Here is a 20,653-nt window from a genome sequence, read left to right as displayed (position 1 = left end):
TCAGCAAAGATGCAGATGCACTTCCACACCTGCAAACAATTTGTCTTTCAGAGCCTCCTTTGGTGCAGATGGAGGATCAGCTCTTCAAGACGCAGCACTTACAGAAAGGAACCCAAACCTTTCTTGGGTTCTTGTTTGATGAGTTTTCATTTGTTATGTTTAAAATTAAATTAAATCTGCCACAATTATGACTCATGCTTTGCATCTTTGCAGTCTAGTCTTTGGACCAAAATTCGTTGTGGGGAGCAAAGAGCTTCACAGGGTAACTGAAAGCTTCCCCTAAATATGGGAGGGTGTTCTCAGTGGAACAGAGAAGCCAAAGCAGGGGGTTTTGTTTGTTTTTTGCTCCATGGACCTGATCCTTATTAGGAACAGCCTGGTGAGCTATTTGACAGCGGAACACACAGAAGGCAGTGGAGGTTTCTGAACCTCACTGGAAGTTTTTAAACAGATGTTGGATGACTGTTGTCTTCAGCTGAGATTCCTGCGTTGCAGGAGGTTCAACTAGATGACCCTTTGGGTCCCTTCCAATTGGGTCTACAATTCTATGATTCTAAGGTATGTACGTATGGCAATTTAAAGTGGATCCAATGAACCCCAGCCAGAGGTGTGTGTGTGTGTTTGCATCATCCTCATCTAAATGGCAGCCCATACTTTCTTTCCCATTTAGTTTACCTTTTCCTCGTTCTGCAGATGATGCGATAAGGGGAAATCGTGTTCCTGGGGCAAGCAGATTGGGTGGCCAGGTTTGGGGGGGGGGCTTTATGTGTGTTGGGAAGTTTTGCTGTGCGCCGTCTAGCTCCATGCCCTTCTCTTCCATTTTTGCATCACCTGAGCACAACCAAACCATTTTGTTTCCATCAGCCCCCAAAGAAAGTATGCGCCATGCTTACTCCTGGCACGTGCAGAGAAAGGCACATTTGCTGTAATTTATTTTTACTCTTAAAACAGCTGTTTTGTACAGAACTGCTCTTGTGCAAAACTGCAGTGGTCAAAAAGAAAAATGGCCTTTGCAGAAAAAGTGGGGAAAGAAAAGCAGTCTCCATGTTTTGTGTCCCTGGGTTGTGTATGCTTAGAATCAGGGAATTGTAGAGTTGGAAGAGACCCAAAGGGCCATTAGTCTAACCCCTTATGGGTGTGTGTGAAACGTACTGTTTATGCCCGTCTCCGCAGCAGCTGTTTGCACCAACATGGTGGCGGTGCTGCTTCTGCAGGAGCTCTCAATGTCAGCGGCTGCGAGGCACTTGGCAGGGAGAGAAGCAGCAGCCGTGGCCTCCACCAGTGGCTTCGGACCCAGGTCACTGAACACTTGCACATGGCGGCTGGCACAGGACCAAGCTCAAGACACGCAACTCATCACAGCTGATGAAAAATTGGACATTTCACCTTTAACAGGTGTACCAGAGGAGCATATCAAAACCGGAGAAGTTCACATTTTTGTTCCGGCCCGTGATGCCATACAAGCTGGTGTTAACAATACAAAAAATATGGAAGATAGAATTTGACACAAGGGAGTGCTGGGAAAAGAAGAAGAAGAAGAGTTTGGATTTGATATCCCGTCTTTCACTCCCTTTAAGGAGTCTCAAAGCGGCTAACATTCTCCTTTCCCTTCCTCCCCCACAACACCCTGTGAGGTGAGTGGGGCTGAGAGACTTCAAGGAAGTGTGACTGGCCCAAGGTCACCCAGCAGCTGCATGTGGAGGAGCGGAGACGCGAACCCGGTTCCCCAGATTACAAGACTACCACTCTCAACCACTACACCACACTGGCCCACTGATGGGCTGGGCATCTTCCACGGATCCTCTGTCCAATGTGTTAATGACCTTTTTACGAAAGAAGCTGCTATAGCCTTTGCTGGGGGGGGGGGGATGGCTGGAGCTATGATGTTCAAGAGCAGAGGATTCCAAAACCTAAATCCAAGTCTTATAGTGCAAACTTTTCTTGGAACAAAAGACCAAAGGTGTCCACAAAATAGGTTGGCATTGGCTGTCTCTGCGTCTGACTGTGAATAAAGTCAGCTGTGCTGTATTTATAGTCCATGTATAATACATCTCTTAAGCTCCGATCTGGGCCAGGGGGAGATTGGAGATGTGGAGGCCTTTAGCCTCAAAGGGACTTTGGAGCATGTCCTGAAACTTTTTTTGGACTTCAGTCCTGAATATGGAGCATGGGCAGACTTGTTGAGAATATTCCTTGAATTGTCAAGACGGAAACCCTTCGGGACCTACTCTTCGGAACCAAAGGAAGGAAACCAAGAACAAGCTCAGTAGAAGATAAAGGAAAGTGTAAGCATAATTTTGAAGAAGATCTGCAGAAGGGACAGGGAGAAGAGTTAAGAGCCTCCAGGTTGATGAGTCATATAGAACTGATAGAAAGAACTGACAGAATCTGAGACCAGGGAGAAGAGACTGTGGAAGAAGATTGAAAATATATATATATATAAATTTATTTAGAGAAATATTGTATAATTAATGAATGTTAGGAAATGGTGGAATGAAATTACATGACTTTAGTAGAAATATGATAAGGAATTAAGTATAAATAAATTTTAAGATTTTGATGGTAAGATAAGGTTAAAATAAACTAAGATAACTAAATGATAGAAAGCAGTGAAAGACGGAAAGGATTTGCTGATTTAATTAATAATTGGAATACAAAAATGGGAGGTGTGAGGAGGTCAAGGAAATAAGTTAATGAAAGATAAGGATAAAGATTGGAGGTGTTTTTAATTGCTTTTGTGTTTTTTGCGTTCTGATGTATTGTGCTTTTGTTTTTGCTTTTTTATTATGTAATTTTGTATTCTTCTTTTTTCTTTTCTTTTTTCTTTTTTGTGTAACTTCTAAATGTTTAATAAATATTATTTTTTAAAAAAATACATCTCTTAATCTCCTAATAAATTTGACCTTTAAAATTTTTTTTAAAAGTACTGTTTATGTTATTCTCCGGGCCACACTGTGGCTTTCTGTGTTGGGGGGGGGGCAGGGAAAGGGTCTGGAGATCAGAGACTCCCCTGCCTTGCCCTGTCATTCTTTGCCCTGGAGAAGGCTATCTAGGGTGAGCTGTTGGCTCTGAACTTGGCAGGGCTGGTGCGTCATATGAACATCATTTTAAATGCTGCACTGTGCAAAATCAGTAAATTGAAAAACGTGATTTCAAAAATGAAATTTAAAATTGTCTGTTTTCCCTTCCATGAAACATGCGTGAAGTTTTGGCATTGGTAAAAGTTTGTTGTTGCAATACTCTGTGAACAAAACCATTTAAGAGAAAGGGGGGAAACCAGGTGTGCCTGCACAGGTAAACTAATCCTTGCATACCTGTCCATAAAGGACGTCTAGTTCATGTAACTTCCAGAGGGCAAAGAAGTACTAACTGAGGGTGGGGGTGGGGGGGACAGACAACAACACATAGCATGGAGGCATCCCATCAAGCGCCACACACTAGTGTGGGAACATCAAGGCGGATTTCAATGGAAAGTCCTCAGAAGCAGAGAAATCAGAACTATGTGACACAGTTGTGCATTAGCCCCCTGGAGTGCGCACAGCCTCACACCCATACAGCAACAAGGGACACAACACACAGTGGGATAACAGACTGTCACAATTTGCATGTGGGATTCCATCACATACCAGCAAATTCAGGTTGCCCAATTAGCGCAGAGTTTTTTTGCCATTTTTTTCTGCTTCTTCCCCCTGCCCCAAAACTGTTTAAGGTCAAAAGCGATGGGGGAAACGCCTTTCTGCATATTACCTGTCCTGTAAGTGCAATAACCAGCAGTTGGTGCTTCTAGGAGGCTGGAGAAGAGACTCACCATCATTGTCTTCTCCGACAATTTGCCTTTTGCTGCTGTATCGGCCTCCTCTGGAGAAAGGATATGGGAGCCAGCTGAACCGCATTTAAGCCAGGCTCCTTGGAGAGCGGCAAGACCAGAAACTTCATCGTTGGTTAACTCTTGTTTTGCTCTGTGGTTATGTACTTAAGCCTGGATGATTTGGGGGTTTTGGGGGTGTGGGTGTAACGTTGAATTTATTCCGTGATTGCCAAATGGTTGATTTTTGTGATTTCTAAAATCACTGACTTGCTCTGTATTTTGATTATTTGCATTTCTGGTGCTCTGCATTGTGATGTTTTGCATGTTTGCTGTAAGCCGCTCTGGGCGCAGCTCATTGTGGAAAAGCGGCATCCATCCCCACAGCAGAAAAACCCCGAATGAATGCTCAATAGTCAGTGTCGTATAACCTCCCCGCGAACTCTAAGCGTACAATCCAGTTACTTACTTCCATCAAGGATCTCATCGGGCTGGGCGAGATCGTTTCACAAAAACGTGACCCCTGATCGGCAGAGGTGATCCTTGCCTCTTCGCTCTCCCGCAGCCCCGCGTCCGAGGCTCCCGTCTCGCGGGCCACAGAGTGGCGCCCTGCTCCTCCCGCGCCAGCGCCAGATGCGCGCTACATTTCAAAGGCAGCATCTTCCCACATGCGCAACGAGGTCTGTTGGTCGCCGCCGCCGCAGCGCACCGACTCAGACCGTTGGGTCCCTCGACCCCGCGCTGCCTACACGGACTGGCAGCGACGGCTCTCCGGGATCTTGGACGGGCGTTTCTCTCCCCGCCCTACCTGGGGAGCTTCGGGGTGCCAAGCAGGTGCCCTTCCCCTGTCGACTCCTGAGCAGCAGCCTATTCCTACTCCTAAGTAACGCCATTAAAACAAGTGCCGCGCAGCCAAATAAAGCCCCTCCTAAGGGAGGCCAGCTCCATCGCCGGTTTCTTCTTCTTCCTCCAGCCCCTTAAAGGAGAGGGGCGCATCCTTCCGGCCCACCCATCGGGGTCCCCCCACCCGGCTGGGGGGGGGGCTCCTGGTGGCAACGGCCCATTGCGTCACCGCTCCTCCCTGCAGCAGAAGAGGAGGCAGCGCGGCGGCTCGGTGGCCGAGGGACGCGGCGCCTCTGGCTGTGCGCGCAGCCGTCCGGAGGGGGGCGCTCGGGGCGCGGAGGGGAGCCGCCCTTTTGTCATCATCCGAAGCGGACGGGGCGAGGCGGGCAGGTTGCCTCCGGCGCCCGGTCCCTGGGTCTCGGGTCCCTTTTGGATGCTGCTGCTGCCGCCGCCGCCGCCTCCTCCCCCTGCCCGGCATCTTCCCCACCTCCCTGGGCGGATCTCTTTCTCCGCGGCGCGCAGAGCAGCGAAGGCGCCCAAGGAGACCGGGAGGAGGAGGCGCGAGGCGCGGCGAGGGACAGATCCGGAGATCGCAGGATGGGCTCCTCCGGTGGGCTCCTTTGACTGGAAGGAGGAGAAGGGACCGCGCTGCCGGGGAGGAAAGCCAATAACCGCCCCTGCAAGGAAGATGCGCTAAACGGGTAAGGAGGAGGAGGCAAACCTTTCGGATTTCATCCGCACCTTCGACGAGTCGGCTTTCCACTTTATTGTCTCTGCTTCTGTTGTTGTTGGTTTTTTAAAGAAATAGGTAAAACCTATTTGGCGTTGAATGTTTTGCACCAGTGAATCTGTGGGTCGAACGGTGCCCCCCACCTCACCCCATCTTGCAGCAAAAAGGAAAAACCCAATGTGCTGGCGTTTCTGCTGCTGCTGTTTTTCGTGGGCTGCTTGCTCCCTTCGCCAGCACGCGAGTGAATTCCGAAGAGCCCAGGCGGCGTTTCTTGAGCTGGAAGCGGAATATAGGTGGGGATGGGGGTGGAGGTTACTCTCTTGCACGGTTTGCATAAACCAGATTGGCCTGTTTTTGCAACAATTTTAAACCGACCGTGGCCAAAAGCCCTGTATGCTACAACACAGGAGCAGCCCATTGGACAGATTTGGCTGCTGGTTATCTTAAAGTGCGTGTGTGTGTGTGTGTGTGTGTGTGTACACAGGTGTATTATGGATACATTGATCCCTAAAAATGAAAACCTTCTGATCTGGCTTTACATGCCATGGAGATTCTCTGGTGTTTGATCTCTGGGGATTCCTCTGGTTTCCTAGGCAGCGGGTTCACACATAGATACTTGGCAACAGAGGTGGGTCTTAGCTCTGCACTTTGAAGTGACTGGAAAATGCTGGGAAGTGTCCCTGTGGCGGCTGATTCTCTGGGCCGGATCCAGGGTCCTCTTTGTGTCTGTGAGCTTCTCTTCCTCCACCTTGTGTGTGGTTAGGAAGGAGGGCGGGAGGGAGGACTCCTGAGCCACACTTAACCTGGGCTTGGCCTCGTCCCTGCTGAATATTCATCTCTTCCTTTTGTTTTCTCACTGTCAAAGCAAGCTCCTCATCGTGAGGGCTGCTGCAGCCATGGCTCACCCAGTCTCCTCTTCCAGGAGGTCTCATGAGTCACAGCCCCTGCGAAATAATCGGAACATGCTCAGTAGGTCTAAAGAGGAGAGAGTGTGTTGCAGCCCTGAGCTTCACTTTGAAAACAATCCTACTTCCCTTTCCAACTACCAGGTCTGTGGTTGCTCTAGGCGCTGCTGTTTGTCAACCAGGGCCATCCGTATTTTTATTTATTTATGCATTTATATCCCAACTTTTTCATCCAAAGTGCTCAAGGTGGCATATGTCGTTCTCCCCCTCCTCATTTAATCCCCACAACAACCCTGTGGGGCAGTGACTGGCCCCCAAGGTCACCCAGTGAGTAGGGATTTGAACCCTGGCCTCCCAAGTCTTAGTCTGACACTCGAACCACCAAGCTTCACTGGCTCTTGTCCGTGCTCAAACGACAGAATTCTGTGATGAGACCCCGTGGTTCCTCTTTCTGAATGCTTTGAGGTGGGGACATCCTTTCACCCCCTCCCTGTTTTCACGAGAATCTTTCCAACCTCTTTCAACCTCTGTGGCTTTGGGCCTGGAGGACGAGGAGTGTCTGCTTTGTTGACTCAAGCGACGATCTGCTGGTGGACCATGAATTACAGGGGAGCAGAGCGGGGTCCGGCTGTCCTCCTTAGCCACGGTTTTCAGAAGGTTGTGGGAGCAGCATGGTTTCACTCCAGTAGGAATGAGACACAGATTGGGGCCCACGGATTGCAAGAACGATACCCTATTCTTTCTCATCTTCCCTGTAATTTGAGCATTGATCCTTCTCTTGGTAGTTCACAGAACAACAGAAGCAAAATGGTAGGAAAGGGGAAGCCTCTGCCCCAAAGAGCTTACAAGCTAAGTACTGGGGCTAATGGGAGTTGCAGTCAAAAACGTCTGGTGGGCATGATGAGACATCAATAATGTAAAGCACTCATCCTGGCTGCCTGCCCAAAGAATCCTGGGAGCTAAGAGTGGTTAGGCGACACTTAGCAAACCATGCTTCCCAGGTTACTTTATGGGGGAAGCCATTTCTCTTAGGGCAAATTCACAACATGCATTTAAAGCACAGGACTTCTTGGACTGGGCGATATGTCGCTATATCATCCGATTTTCGGTGTCTGCTTCTGTGCAGACACGATTTCCGGTGCCGCAGAAACGAGTCCGCGCACTGCGCTGTGCCGGTTTAGTGCAGCATGCGGGGACTCGCTGAGCGGCTCATGGGCCAGTTAAATGACCCCCCCATGGGCTGCTTGTGGGCCATGGGCCTTAGGTTGCGGACCCCTGGTTTATGCTATGCAAATATAATGATGCAGGAAAAACCATGAAGCCACCAGTGCTTCTACATAGCTCCATCCTTATTTCAGACATCGCTGAAAACCAGATATGACTTCCCACAAAGTATCCTGGGAACTGTAGTTTGTTAAGAATGCTGGGAATTGTATGTTTATGAGGGGGGACTACAGTTCCCAGTGTTATTTGGGGGAAGTCATGTGCTTTAAATCTATGTTGGGGATGCTTTAAATCTAGGCTGTGGCTTTGACCAAAGTCTGCTAAATACCTCTTCAAGCATGTCAATGTTTTATCAGGCTAAATTACTGTGGGTGGGCCTGATTTCCTTCACAGGATGAAGGGAGTTAACCCTTTTCCTGCCTACTACCATCCCCCTTCTCCAGCTCTGTTTGTGGCAGGAGGGAAGCCTCTGCTGGTGTCAATGGGCTCACTCTGCCTCGACTAAGAGCAGCATTCGGGAGAAAGTGCTCCGTGCGGGTGTGGGATCAGAGGAAAGTGTCTACTGCCTCTCCCTGCATGCTGCAGACCCAACCCAAACATACAGTGGTACCTCTGGTTGTGAACTTAATTTGTTCCGGAGGTCTGTTCTTAACCTGAAACCGTTCTTAACCTGAGGTACCACTTTAGCTAATGGGGCCTCCCGCTGCCACCGCACCACCGCTGCACAATTTCTGTTCTCATCCTGAGGTAAAGTTCTTAACCTGAGGTACTACGTCTGGGTTAACGGAGTCTGTAACCCGAAGTGTTTGTAACCCAAGGTGTTTATAACCCGAGGTACCACTGTCGTGGGTTTGGAGTGGGAGCAAGGCACCTACAGCTGTTGCTTATAGTTGTAAAAAGAGACCCTGCCCTTGAACCATTAAGCATCATGTCACGTTTAGCTGCAAATTCTGACAGCGCAGGCAACTGTGAGTCAAAGGTAACCTGCAATGGAATGGGAGCCAATGCCATTGCATGCACTATCCCTGCGCCTGTCTGTCTCTGTTAGGCATGAGGACTAAAGGGTATGGGCAGCAACCCAGCGAGAAACGTTGGGTAGCTGGGTCTCTGGGTTTGACCTCAAGTGCCAGGTATGGGGAAGAGGGGGTAGAACATTGCATCACGCAAGGATGGCCATCCTGACTTGGCCCCAGACACACTGACCAGATGCTTGGAAGCTGTGGCTGGATGGCTGCGTAGACAGAGGTCCTTCGAAGACAGAGGTCCTCTGGCTGGGACAGGACGACATGGGGTTGGGGAGCCAACTCCCATCTCTTGCGGGGGCTCAATTAGTGCCACCAACTTCTGTCAAGAGCTTGGGTGTAAACTTCGACGCCTCCCTTTCCATAGAGGCGCAGGTTGCAGCCACAGCAAAGGTGGCATTTTTCCATCTCTGCGGTATCAAGTAGTTGGTCCCTTACCTTTCTCGCCCTGATCTGGCCACAGTGATCCATGCGACGGTCACCTCCAGGCTTGATTATTGTAACTCACTCTAAGCAGGGCTGCTCTTGAAGCTGACTCAGAAACTCCAGCGGGTGCAGAATGCAGCGGCGAGGCTCCTTACAGGGTCCTTGCCGCGGGATCACATTCACTGACTCCCGGTGGAGTACAGGGTCAGGTTTAAGGTGCTGGTTTTGACCTTTAAAGCCCTATGCGGCCTAGGACCCTCGTACCTACGGGACTGCCTCTCCTGGTATGCCCTACAGAGGACCTTAAGGTCCACAAATAACAACACTTTGGAGGTCCCAAGCCACAAGGTGGTTAGATTGGTTTCAACTAGGGCCAGGGCCTTTTCAGCACTGGCCCCGACATGGTGGAACACTCTGTCACAAGAGCCTAGGGCCCTGCGGGACTTGACATCTTTCTGCAGGGCCTGCAAGACAGAGCTGTTCTGCCTGGCCTTCGGTTTGGACTGAGTCTGACCTCAGTTTCCCTCCCCTTATGGTCTTGATTTATGGGCTACTATTAAAATGAGGCTGCATTTTAAATTGTATTTTAACCCGTATTTTAGTAAACTTATTTTTGTTTGTTTGCTTGTTTTATTGTAATTTTATTAGTGTTAGCCACCCTGAGCCCGGTTATGGCTAGGGAGGGTGGGGTATAAATTATTATTATTATTATTATTATTATTATTATTCATCCCTACTTTCTTAGTCAGAGGTGGATTTAGGGAAGCGCGGCCAGTTCGGTCGCACTGAGTGCGGATCCTCAGGGGCGCTGCAACTATGATGTGGAATGGAAGGCAAGAGGTGGGATGGTGCCAAATTTTAGTGTTGTACCACTGACTTCGTCTTCTTCTACTTGGTTTAATATTTCTCTTGAAATGGGCAAGAGCAGCCTACCCAATCTGGTGCCCTTCAGATATTTCTGGACCACAATTCCCATCATCCTGTGCAATGCTGGGGCTGATGGAAGCATGACAGTGCCGGCTGGAGCTGATGGGAGTTGCGGTCCAAGACATCGGGGTCGGGGCAGGTTAGTTCCATTTTGCATCAGGTGGTTGCTTAGACCATTTCCTCCTTTTATCTCCTTCCCCTTGTCACTTCTCCCTGAATAAATTGTGTGCCCGTCTTTGGAAGCTCTTCCTAATTGCAGACACATCTCCTTGCTCTTGTAGGCTTTATGTTCCAACGCTCTACGTGGCTTAGAAAAAGCTACATCTCTGTTTCCATGGTTATGTTTGGTGTTAAATTCTGCCTCATCCAAGGATGCAGCAGACCGTTTCCAGAATTCTTGGATATTCCCTCTTGCTGCTGCTTTTGAGGCGAGGTTTCTATTTCTATCAGATGCAGTTGCACAAGTGTTATGGTCAAATAACAATAAGAGAACAAACTAGAGGTGGATGAACCCTCCGAGGCTCTACTCAGAATGGATTGGGATTGAAGGGGGAATCCCCGGGGGTGGGGGATGACCCCAAATCAATGCAATGATTTGGAAAGGTGCCATCGAGCCACCTCTTCCTTCCTCGGAGGTTCAGGGTTAGCGATGGCAGCCATGAAAGGCTATTTTTAATTCCTTGTTCCTTCCTTCCCTTCTTCAGTCTAGAGCCACCTGAATACTAGCTCCATGTAAAAATAAACTTGAAATTAGCATTCTTTTCTGGGTGACTATTCCCAGGGAGCACATCTATTTATGTATTCAGCTTTCAAGGCATGCTAAAATTAGGATGTGAACAGTTTTCAACACCTTTGCATTACTCCTTAGGCTATAGGCCTAGTCACTACATACTAGGGAGTCAGCCTCATTTAGCTCAGTTGGACATTAATATAAATCAGCCTGCATATGAGTGCATTGCTGGTGGCCCTGTTTGTGCTTATCATGCAACCATTGTTTACTGTGACAAGGACAGGCCATAGTAAGTCTCAGGCTTGCATAGTCCTGCTTCCCTTTCCTCTTACTTGGGCTTCTGTTTTAGGTTAAGCATCATTAGGAACCCTAAACAATGGTTTATCATAACTGTGGTTTGTCAAAACAAGCCAGCTTCTTAGATTATGGTTGAAAAACAGCTTGTTTTAACAAGGCATATCTTAGGTTAACCCAAAATCTGTCAGGTTCAGGCAAAATGGCAAACTGTGGTTAATCTAAAACAGAAGGCTGACCAGAGCAAGAGGGGGCAGCAGGGAGGCCTCAAGTCTGAGTCTCACTGCAGCTTGTCCACAGAAAACTAAACTATGGTTTAGCAACTACCTTTAGTGGGGGGAGCCTTTTATAGATTTATAATATTTATATCCCACCTGGGCCTCCTGGAAGCTGTCAGCATGCAACAGTGGCCACATCCCGGGAACGGCTTCGACTGGCTGGCTAAACCAGGTGAGGGTAGCTGATGGGTCTCAAACCCCCCGCTAAGTTAAGGGCTTCCCCTGCATGCAAAGTCAGGCTCTGGCAGATTGAGTGGACGAGACCAAGAGTGGGTCCCATGGTCAGGAAGGCAGTGTCTGCATGTGCTGTAGAGGGAAGTGAGGGGCAGGTGGGGCTTGTCCACCTGAGAAGGCAGCCAATCTAGGAGGAGGAGGACTCTGATCCTAAATGTGCACCTCCTTGCAGGACATCTTTGGAAGAAGAAAAGGCTAAGGAGTAAACCCTGCACAAAGGGTTTTCTCAAGACAAACGGATGCCCAAATATTTAAATTTTGTGCATTGAATATGTTTTTTAAAATAAATATAAGGCAAAGCATTCTAAATCTAATCTATATAACTTATGCTTGTTGTGCATTATTGTGCTTTTATGTGATCCTTAGATGAAGTTTAAACCACTGCGCCGCTTGGGCTTGCCGATCGGAAGGTCGACGGTTCGAATCCCTGCGACGGGGTGAGCTCCCGCTGCTCTGTCCCTGCTCCTGCCAACCTAGCAGTTCGAAAGCACACAGTGCAAGTAGATAAATAGGTACCACTCCAGTGCGAAGGAAAACAGAGTTTCCGTGCGCTGCTCTGGTTCGTCAGAAGTGGCTTAGTCATGCTGGCCACATGACCCGGAAAAACTGTCTGTGGAAGCAGACAAACACCGGCTCCCTTGGCCTGTAAAGCAAGATGAGCGCCGCAACCCCAGAGTTGTTCATGACTGGACTTAACTGTCAGGGGTACCTTTACCTTTACCTTAGATAAAGTGCAGTATAGAAATGTAATTTATTAATTAATTAATTTTCTCCATTGATTTAGGGTGGCAGAAAATTTCCCAGTTCAATATTTGCCAGAAAACCCACCATCCCTGGCTGGCAGCTATTTGCCGCTAAGGCCACTGAGTTCCTCTGGTGCTCTCAGGCTCCAGCATCCTTTCCCAACAGGGTGCTCTCTCTCATCTGCCCCAGCATTGTATGGTCATGCTGGCTGGGGCAGCTGGGAGCCCAAAACACCCAGAGGGCACCAGCTTGGTTGGCGGAGGCTGGGCAACAGTTTCCCTTCTCACCATTTCCAAGGTGGTGATATGGCGTGTGAATGCTCAGGGTGGCTGTTTCCTCTGCCTGCAAGCCGGCACCGCCAGATACTCCATGCAACAGGACCCACGGCAAGCTTCTCCACCCCCACCCCCCTCTGATTCACCATCTGCATTACGGAGCCATGTATTGTTTTGTGCCTTGCTAGATGTTACTGGAGAGGCAAGAGGTTGCCGCGATCGGTGGAAGTCTGCCCATGGCTGCTGGAGTATCGATTTACATTCTGAGATGAGCTTGATTTATTAAACTGCAGGCAAATGCATCAAAAGTTGAGGTTTCTTTTTACTTGAGTCAAAAATGGTGCTGTCATTAGGGTCAAAACGCCCAAACGGGTGGCTGTGTTGGTAACCTGAAAGTGGGTAGGAAAGAGACTGGCTTTTTTTTATTTCTGTGGTTCATCCCAAAAAGAGATACTGGAGCAGTAGGGCCTGTTGTCAACTTCCAAAAATGAGGGGTGCTAAAAAGTTGTAACATGACTTGGGAATTCAAAATATATTTTGGTTAAATAAATATAATTTGGTTTTGCTTGGTAAGTAGAATGTGTATAAAATTGCACAGAAAACATTAAAAGTGTGTGCGGTTATATCATATATTATTTATTTATTTATTTATTTATTTAGCATTATGTGACACTTTCAGAAGGTACAATTATACGTCTTTGGTATTCCAAAATCGGTTTGTGACTTTATCAAACATAGACTTAACAAGCTAAATGTTGTCCAGTCACCAAAATAATAGCAGATTTGAATTCCTCACACCTAAAAACATATTTTTAAGATCCCTCACTAAATAAATTTGCAAAAATTGCTTCACCCTCTAACATGGCATGCCCTACTGGAGCAGCCATTGCCCCAGACTTTCTCAGTGGGAAAGATCATAGAATCATAGAGTTGGAAGAGACCACACGGGCCATCGAGTCCAACCGCCTGCCAAGCAGGAAACACCATCAGAGCACTCCTGACATATGGTTGTCAAGCCTCTGCTTAAAGACCTCCAAAGAAGGAGACTCCACCACACTCCTTGGCAGCAAATTCCACTGTCAAACAGCTCTTACTGTCAGGAAGTTCTTCCTAATGTTTAGGTGGAATCTTCTTTCTTGTAGTTTGGATCCATTGCTCCGTGTCCGCTTCTCTGGAGCAGCAGAAAACAACCTTTCTCCCTCCTCTATGTGACATCCTTTTATATATTTGAACATGGCTATCCTATCACCCCTTAACCTCCTCTTCTCCAGGCTAAACATGCCCAGCTCCCTTAGCCGTTCCTCATAAGGCATCGTTTCCAGGCCTTTGACCATTTTGGTTGCCCAAAATGGGAAACAGAAGACTGATTCGCTCAGCTTCAGCGAAAGACCAGCTCCACCAAGCACCTCCTACCCCTGAATTTTGCTGCTGGTCATTTTAAGAACTGTTTAAAGATTGGCCCCTGAGTTTGATTTCCCCTCTTCCTTCCCTGTCACTATTCCTTTGTGTGCCTGTTTCTTTTAGATTGCAAGCCTGTGGACAGGGACCGTCTTGTTTTGATTGCTCCTATTTAAGCCACTCTGGAATTGACTGAAGAGCAGGGTACAAATGCTCTAAATAAATAATACTATAGGCAGCAGTAAGAATAAATCAGTTCAGTTTGCATTTTAATTCCTAATTCACCCTTTCTGAACCAATAAGCAATCCGGAACACTGTTAATCCTTAAAAATCTGCATTTTTCTTTATTTTTGTGATGTGATTCTTCAGTGCAAAATGCTACTATTATTAGTGAAAGTATCTTACAAAACTAGACTGCATTACGATAAAGGGCTTGCAGGAAAATGTGATTGCATGCAAAAATGCTCCTAGAAACGCAAGCGGGCTTTCGTCCTGACTTTTTGCAAAGAAAAATGTGCAAATGGGCAAGTGGAACTTAGGGCTGGGGGAAAATGAGAGACTGAGAAAGAACTGAAATGGACAGATTCACCCATCCGTAGCTGCCAGGCATCCGATATGCTCTAAGACAAGACAGGAAGCTCCACTAATAGCAGAATGCGTAGAGAGGAAATGTGGGCCGCCTTCCGTGCATGATGGAGGGGACATCAGTCTTTGTTTCAGTTAATCTGGTAGCTGTCGTGGATGCGAAAACTCTGTTCGGGAATTTGCTCCGAGCCAAATCCACCGAGAAGCCTTTCTCTCTCTACTCCCGCATGATGTTTCATTGTGAAGGCACTCCTAGCACCATATCCCAGAATGCCTCCCAGCCCCAGGCAGAAGTGTCAATTATTCCTCTCGCGTTGGCTTCTGCTGCACAAAATCAGCAGCAGAGTTGCAAGAGAGCTTTCGCTCAGAGTTGCAAGGTGCACAGAGGTTTGCTCAGCCTCTTGGAGCTGAGCTCTGCCAGGTTGAGCCTGCCATCCATGCTGACCTTGACAACCTTGGCTATGACAGAGTCCTGTCGTCTCACTGCTTTCCCTTGGGGGAATCTGTTCAGAGCTCAGAGCAAACAGCAATTTGGGTTTCCTCCGGATTAGCTTTAGCTTTTGCTCCAGTTTATTTCTAAAGAGTGGTTTTCCCTTGGAAAGGAGCAGGACAAAGGGAAAAGGGCTCAGACCAGTGCTTTCCAGGCACGGTAGAAGCGGAAGTGTGGATGAGCCCTCAGAGATTGAAGGAACCAGGAAGCATTGCCTGATGGATCCTGCTCAGGTTGTCTTGCCTGACCCTGGAGGCATGTGGCCTCTTTGCTTGGTCCTTGCCTATCCTGGCCAGTTAAAACAGCAAGATTGGGACTGTGTGTGGACCTCTGAGGCGGTTAATCCATCTCTGAGGGAAGGAGTTGTTCCTGACAGCCTGAAGAGGCCACTAGGAAAGCTGCACCTTTAACAAGTCAAACTTGGTCTATCAGTACCCTTGCGCTAATTTTCCAATTTTGGACAGGGCATTGTTGTGGGCTGTGGCCTTCCAATGCCAGACAGTCTTGGGTGATGCTGATGGTTTAGATCTGTCTTAGTCTGATTTCAGGAAAGGCTTTGGGATGGAAAAGGCATCCTGGTGGGTGACTTATGATGGGAAATGGGCCATGGAGATGCTGCTCTCTCAGTGCTCCTGAAGCTCTTGGTGGCTTTTCGTACGACTGACTGTGGATTGTCTATCAGAGTTTGGCTTAAGGGATAGTGTTTTGAGAAAATGCAGATTAAAAGAGGGAAGGCAGTGATTTGGAGGAGAACACCATGTGGAAAATGGAGAATGAATGGAAGTGCAGGAAGCTCACTATCCATGTTGAACAACACCATAGATGAGTTGGCTAAGTTTGTTGTCTTAAATCACTGTCATTTGGAATTTATTATTCCTGTTGTGGTTCTTAATGGTGTCAGCCGCTTCACCGAAGAGCTGGATATCCTATGTAGTCTGATAGGGAACCTGTTCTCTTATGCCAGCAAAATGGCACTGTCTACTCAGAGAAGTGGAAGGGAACACACCCGAAACCAGCCCAACGACGACTGAGCATGCTCAGCTACCATGCAATGCTAGCTGGCTGTGTGTGTGTAAAAAGAAGGGGGCATCCTGGAAGAAGGCACAGCTGGCTAAGTGGCTGGAATGTTTCTGACTACATCTCCCATCAGCCCCAGCTTCAAACAGCCTTGCAGGCGGAGGCTGGTGGGAGTTGCTGTCTAAACTGCCTGGAGGGCACCAGACTGGGGGAGGCGGACTTATATTCCATAATAAATTAGCTGCTCTTTAAGGTGCTGCGGCAAGACTCTTTGCTGTTCTGAACTGAATCACATGCATTTGGAACTTCTGACATTTTGATTTCATATGATTTTTTAAAAATGGGTTCAAGTAAGTGTCTGTGAATTGGGCATGAACTCTGTCCCCTCCCCCCAACACAAACACACACACATGAGCAGAGGGCACAATGGTTCTCTGCAAGGTGACTTGGCTGCCCGCACTCAGGGGCAGTTTGAAATGACAGGTCAACTATCAATACTGCATTTCTCGCAAGCCATGTTCTCCCAAAACAGCCTCGTCTCCTGGCCCTTAAAATATCATGTCTGCCTTCACCCTAAAACAGCAAAACCTTTCCTGGAAAAAAGGACCATCTCTTTCCTTTCTGGCACCAAATGGATTTCTCCCCTCAAAGACAGGCTCCATAGTCCTCATTTAATTTTTATTTATTTTTTTATCAATCAGGAGAGAACAAGAGAAAAGAGGCCTCCTGTTTTGGAAGATGAGAAGCCTTGTTCCCTCCCAATGAACCAACATTAGCAGTTAAGTGGATTAATATGGCTCTTTTGGCTGGTTTATGCCACATTAGACCCGGGGATGGAGATAATTCATTCTGTTTCAGGCCAGCTCCTGGCAATTCTTTGATGGGGCAATATTTTTGTGTGGAAAATCACAGCAGGGAGGGTTTTTAAGTGACCAGGCCATGACTCCTCCACTTCCCTATCGATCCCCGCTGGCTTCCTCTCTCTCCCATCTGTTTGATTAGGTCACAAAATACATATCGATTTTTCTTCCTCTTTTATGTAACTGACATTTGAGAGATGATTCACAGCTCCACCAGAAAACTGTTGCATCCAAGGGCCAGAGACAAGGTGTGGCCAAGATGCTTGGACGCCAGAAATGGGACCCTCCCCTCCAGCTGACTGGCTGTTGCAGAAAGGGTGCTACTGGGCAGTGCTTTGGTTGGTTGGTTGGTTGGTTGGTTGGTTGGTTGCATTTATATCCCACCTTTTTCTCCAAGGAGCTTAAGGCGGTATATACGGTACATGGTTCTCCCTCCTCTCATTTAATCCTCACAACAACCCTGTGAAGTAGGTTAGGCCAAAAGGCACTGCACTGCATCATGGCTCACTGAGAATTTGAATCTTGGTCTCCCAGTTCCTAGTCCAACACTCCAACCAGTATAGCGCACTGGCTCTTTATTATAAATTCTTAAATGCACCTTTCCCTTATTGCCAGCTTGTCAGGTCAGGCTGCTTATCTGACTGCCTTCAAGATAACAAGGCAGTCTTCTTCACCTTGTACACTCCAGATGCATTTTTGTATATTATTTCCACCAATGTATGCATTTATGGACACTTTTCCCCTAGTCCAGGGGTGCCCAAACTTTTTCCAGAGAGGGCCAAATTTGATGAAGTGAACATGCGTGAGGGCCAACCTTTTTTTACGATTTTACTCCAAAGTTGTTGAGCTTTTTCTAGGAGTTCTAGGAGTGAACTTGTTGAGCTTTTAGGATTTCACATCAATACATAAACTGCCACGGGGGCTGGATAAAACCATAAAACCAGTCGGGTGGCCCCCAAAATGGACTCTGGACACGTCTGCCCTAGCATGTGGACTTTTATACACATTACTTGGTTGGAGAACTGAAACACAAGATTCAGAGGAAGGCTGTGGTTTGGTTTGCGTATTGCTCTGGGATGTGTGGAAAGGGGGGTCGTTTTGCCTTTTAAGTGTGAAGTTAATTAAATCTGAAGTTATGAACTGTCAAGTTAATTTAAGTAGCCATGATTCCGACATTGCAGGGGGTTGGACTACATGAGCCTTGGGGTCCCTTCCAGATCCATGATTCTATGGCTGCAACTCCCAGCCAGAGCCAACACAGTAGTATGAATCCTGGGACTGATGGGAATTTTAATCCAAAGCATCTAGAACTCCCTTCGCCTTCAGCATCTGGAAAGTGTCCCCCCCCCCCCAAGATATTCAAAGGTTTGAGAGGAAGAATGGTGTCCTGCCGCCTCTTTTTTTTAATGGCATTTCACCTCTCTGATTACATTAAAAGCTGCTTCTTTCAAATCAGTGGGATAATTCCATTTGGCCCCATCCATCACAGTGTGCTTAATAGAGCCCAGCCCAGTTCATTTGCTCAGAATTATAGGCATATTCATGCTTAACCTTTCGGCCCGCTCTTTGCAGGCACAGCTCTGCACTTTAAAGCTTCATGTTTGAGCACCCTTTTTTTTTTATCCAGAGCTGTCTCCCCAAAAACTTGCTCTTTAAAGCTCAGTCAGAGCAAACAGCTATTTTGTTGTTCCGCATATTGCCTTTTGCTCTGATTCAGCTTTCAAGAGCGGGTATTTAGTGTAGCAGCTTGACCCGAGACATGTTTACTTGGAAGTGAATCTTACAGTGGGACTTACTCTGAAGTAAGAAAGCATAGGGTGCATCTTTCACTGCTTGAACTAGCGGCTAAGACTTCACCAGCTCAGCAATGAAGAACCTGGAAAAATCTGCATTTGTCTTTGTGGTATAATAACTTATAAACTTTGTACACATAAATCGTGTGTTGGGTGTATGTGTGAAGGATCCAGAACACGGTTACATCATCCAGGGGGACTTTATTCAGCTTCAAACTCCTGATAAAGGGATGGGAGCAAACCAGACAGGTGTGCTTGTTTGTTTCCTTCAGGTCTAAAGTCACAGCGCACAGCAATTGCTAAGCATCCTGTGCTGGTCCAAAGAGCAAAAACTGTTCTCCAAGACACCCCTGGTTCAAATGTCTCCTCGCCAATCAACTCTCCCTGGCTTGACTGTATGCAAGGAGATATCTAATGGCTTCAGAGTGCCATCTGCTCTGAGGGAAGGATGAGCTATTTGACCTTCCTTACAAGAACTTATTCACGTGAAGTGGTCTGAGGAGACTAAATGCCAAGAGTGGTGTAGTGCTTAGCCTGTTGGGCAAAGAGTGGGGAATCCAAGGTTCAAATTCTGTTCATTGGGGTGGGTGCACCAATCACTATCACTCATCCTAACATACCTCACAGGGTTGTTGTGAGGATAAAATGGGAGGTGGTAGGACCATGCATGTGTGTGCCCACCCACCCCATCCTTGCAGGAATAGTAGAACATGAATGCATAATATTATTATTAAGCAGCTTCCCCCTGTTTCCCCCTCCATGCTGTGCTGCCACCCAGTCTGAGTCAGCAGTGGCTAGCTGGGGATCAAGCACGCAGCTGGCATGACTCAGCTAAGATGCCGTAGATGCAAATGCCACATTGACGAAGCAGCACAGCCAACCGTTTAACCTTCTCCTGAGATGTTCTCGTGCTTTTAAATGCAGCTCTGGCATTTCAATGCCTTGGCATTTTCCCAATGGATGGTTCCATCAGTCATGGCTGGCATGTTGCTCAGCTCAGGACAAAAGCCTCCCACCCAGTGGAAAAGGAGATTGACAAGATGGAAGGTGTGCAGAGCAAGGCAACCAAGAGGATGAAAGGTCTGAGAACCAAGCCTTAGGGACAGTTGAGGGATGTTTAGCCTAGAGAAGAGAAGACTGAGAGGTGGAAAAGAACTTTCTGGTAGCAAGAGCCATTTGACAATGGAACAGACTGTGTCAGAAGGTAGTGGGCTGTCCTTCATTGAAGGTTTTTAAACAACAGTTTGCAGTCCCTGCTTCTTCCAACCTAGCAGTTCAAAAGCACAAAATGCAAGTAGATAAATAGGTACCACTCTGGCAGGAAGATAAACAGTGTTTCTGTGCACTGCTCTGGTTCGCCAAAAGCGACTTAGTCATGCTGGCCCCATGACCCGGAAGCTGTACGCCGGCTCCCTCTGCCAGTAAAGTGAGATGAGCGCCGCAACCCCAGAGTCATCCTCGACTAGACCTAACAGCCCTTTACCTTTTTTGCAGTGGTGGACCTTGAGGTCTCAAATTTCAGTGGTGTCATGTGCCATGACAACATTTGGCGCACCCCCCTCCCTGCCTCTCACCTTCCTTTCTACATTATAGTTGCAGAGCCCCTGAAGTTCTGCACCCAGTGCGACCAAACTGGTCACAGTCCCCTAAATCTGCCTCAGAGTTTGGATGTCCTCTACCATGGATTCCTTATCTCTACAATTTTATTATTCTATTTGCAGAGCCTGGCTACACATTAAATGCCTGATTCTTCTACATCTGTGTCTTCTTCGGTTGTTCATCTGCTATGTTGAATTTGGTTTCTTGCAAAATGCCGCTGATCCAGTGGGAGAGATCTCTTTAGAGTCAGACTAATGGTAGCACTTCCTGCGCTTGGCTGGACCTGCTGAGCCGAAGCTGTCGGCCTCCTGCTGGTACCAGGACCAGAGTTGGCATTTGCCACTGGGCAACTCTCTGGCTAGCATGCAATCTGTAAGTCAAGCCAAATGGTCAATGGCTATGGGGGGCCTGACCAGCCTGACAACAGCCAGCCCTTAGTTAAAGGCCAAGTTCCCATATTTATCCAGTAATTT

General features: G+C 47.6%; 1 protein-coding gene across 2 annotated transcripts in view; it reads left to right on the top strand.

Moving 5' to 3' along the window:
• Positions 1-4,865: 4,865 nt before the first annotated feature.
• The window catches only part of ADD2 (adducin 2), a 63,991-nt gene continuing 48,203 nt past the window's right edge, over positions 4,866-20,653 (top strand). The window contains exon 1 of one of the 2 annotated variants that reach the window (XM_083453925.1): positions 4,866-5,349. The gene's annotated coding sequence lies outside the window, so the exon portion shown is untranslated. The remainder of the gene's footprint in view (positions 5,350-20,653) is intronic. The other variant, XM_083453924.1, reaches the window with a different exon arrangement.

Source organism: Podarcis tiliguerta, assembly GCF_965153285.1.
Source record: "Podarcis tiliguerta genome assembly, chromosome: 8".
Classification (NCBI taxonomy): Eukaryota; Metazoa; Chordata; class Lepidosauria; order Squamata; family Lacertidae; genus Podarcis; species Podarcis tiliguerta.
The sequence above is the reverse complement of the archived record's forward strand: the minus strand, read 5'-3'. Positions and strand labels throughout refer to the sequence as shown.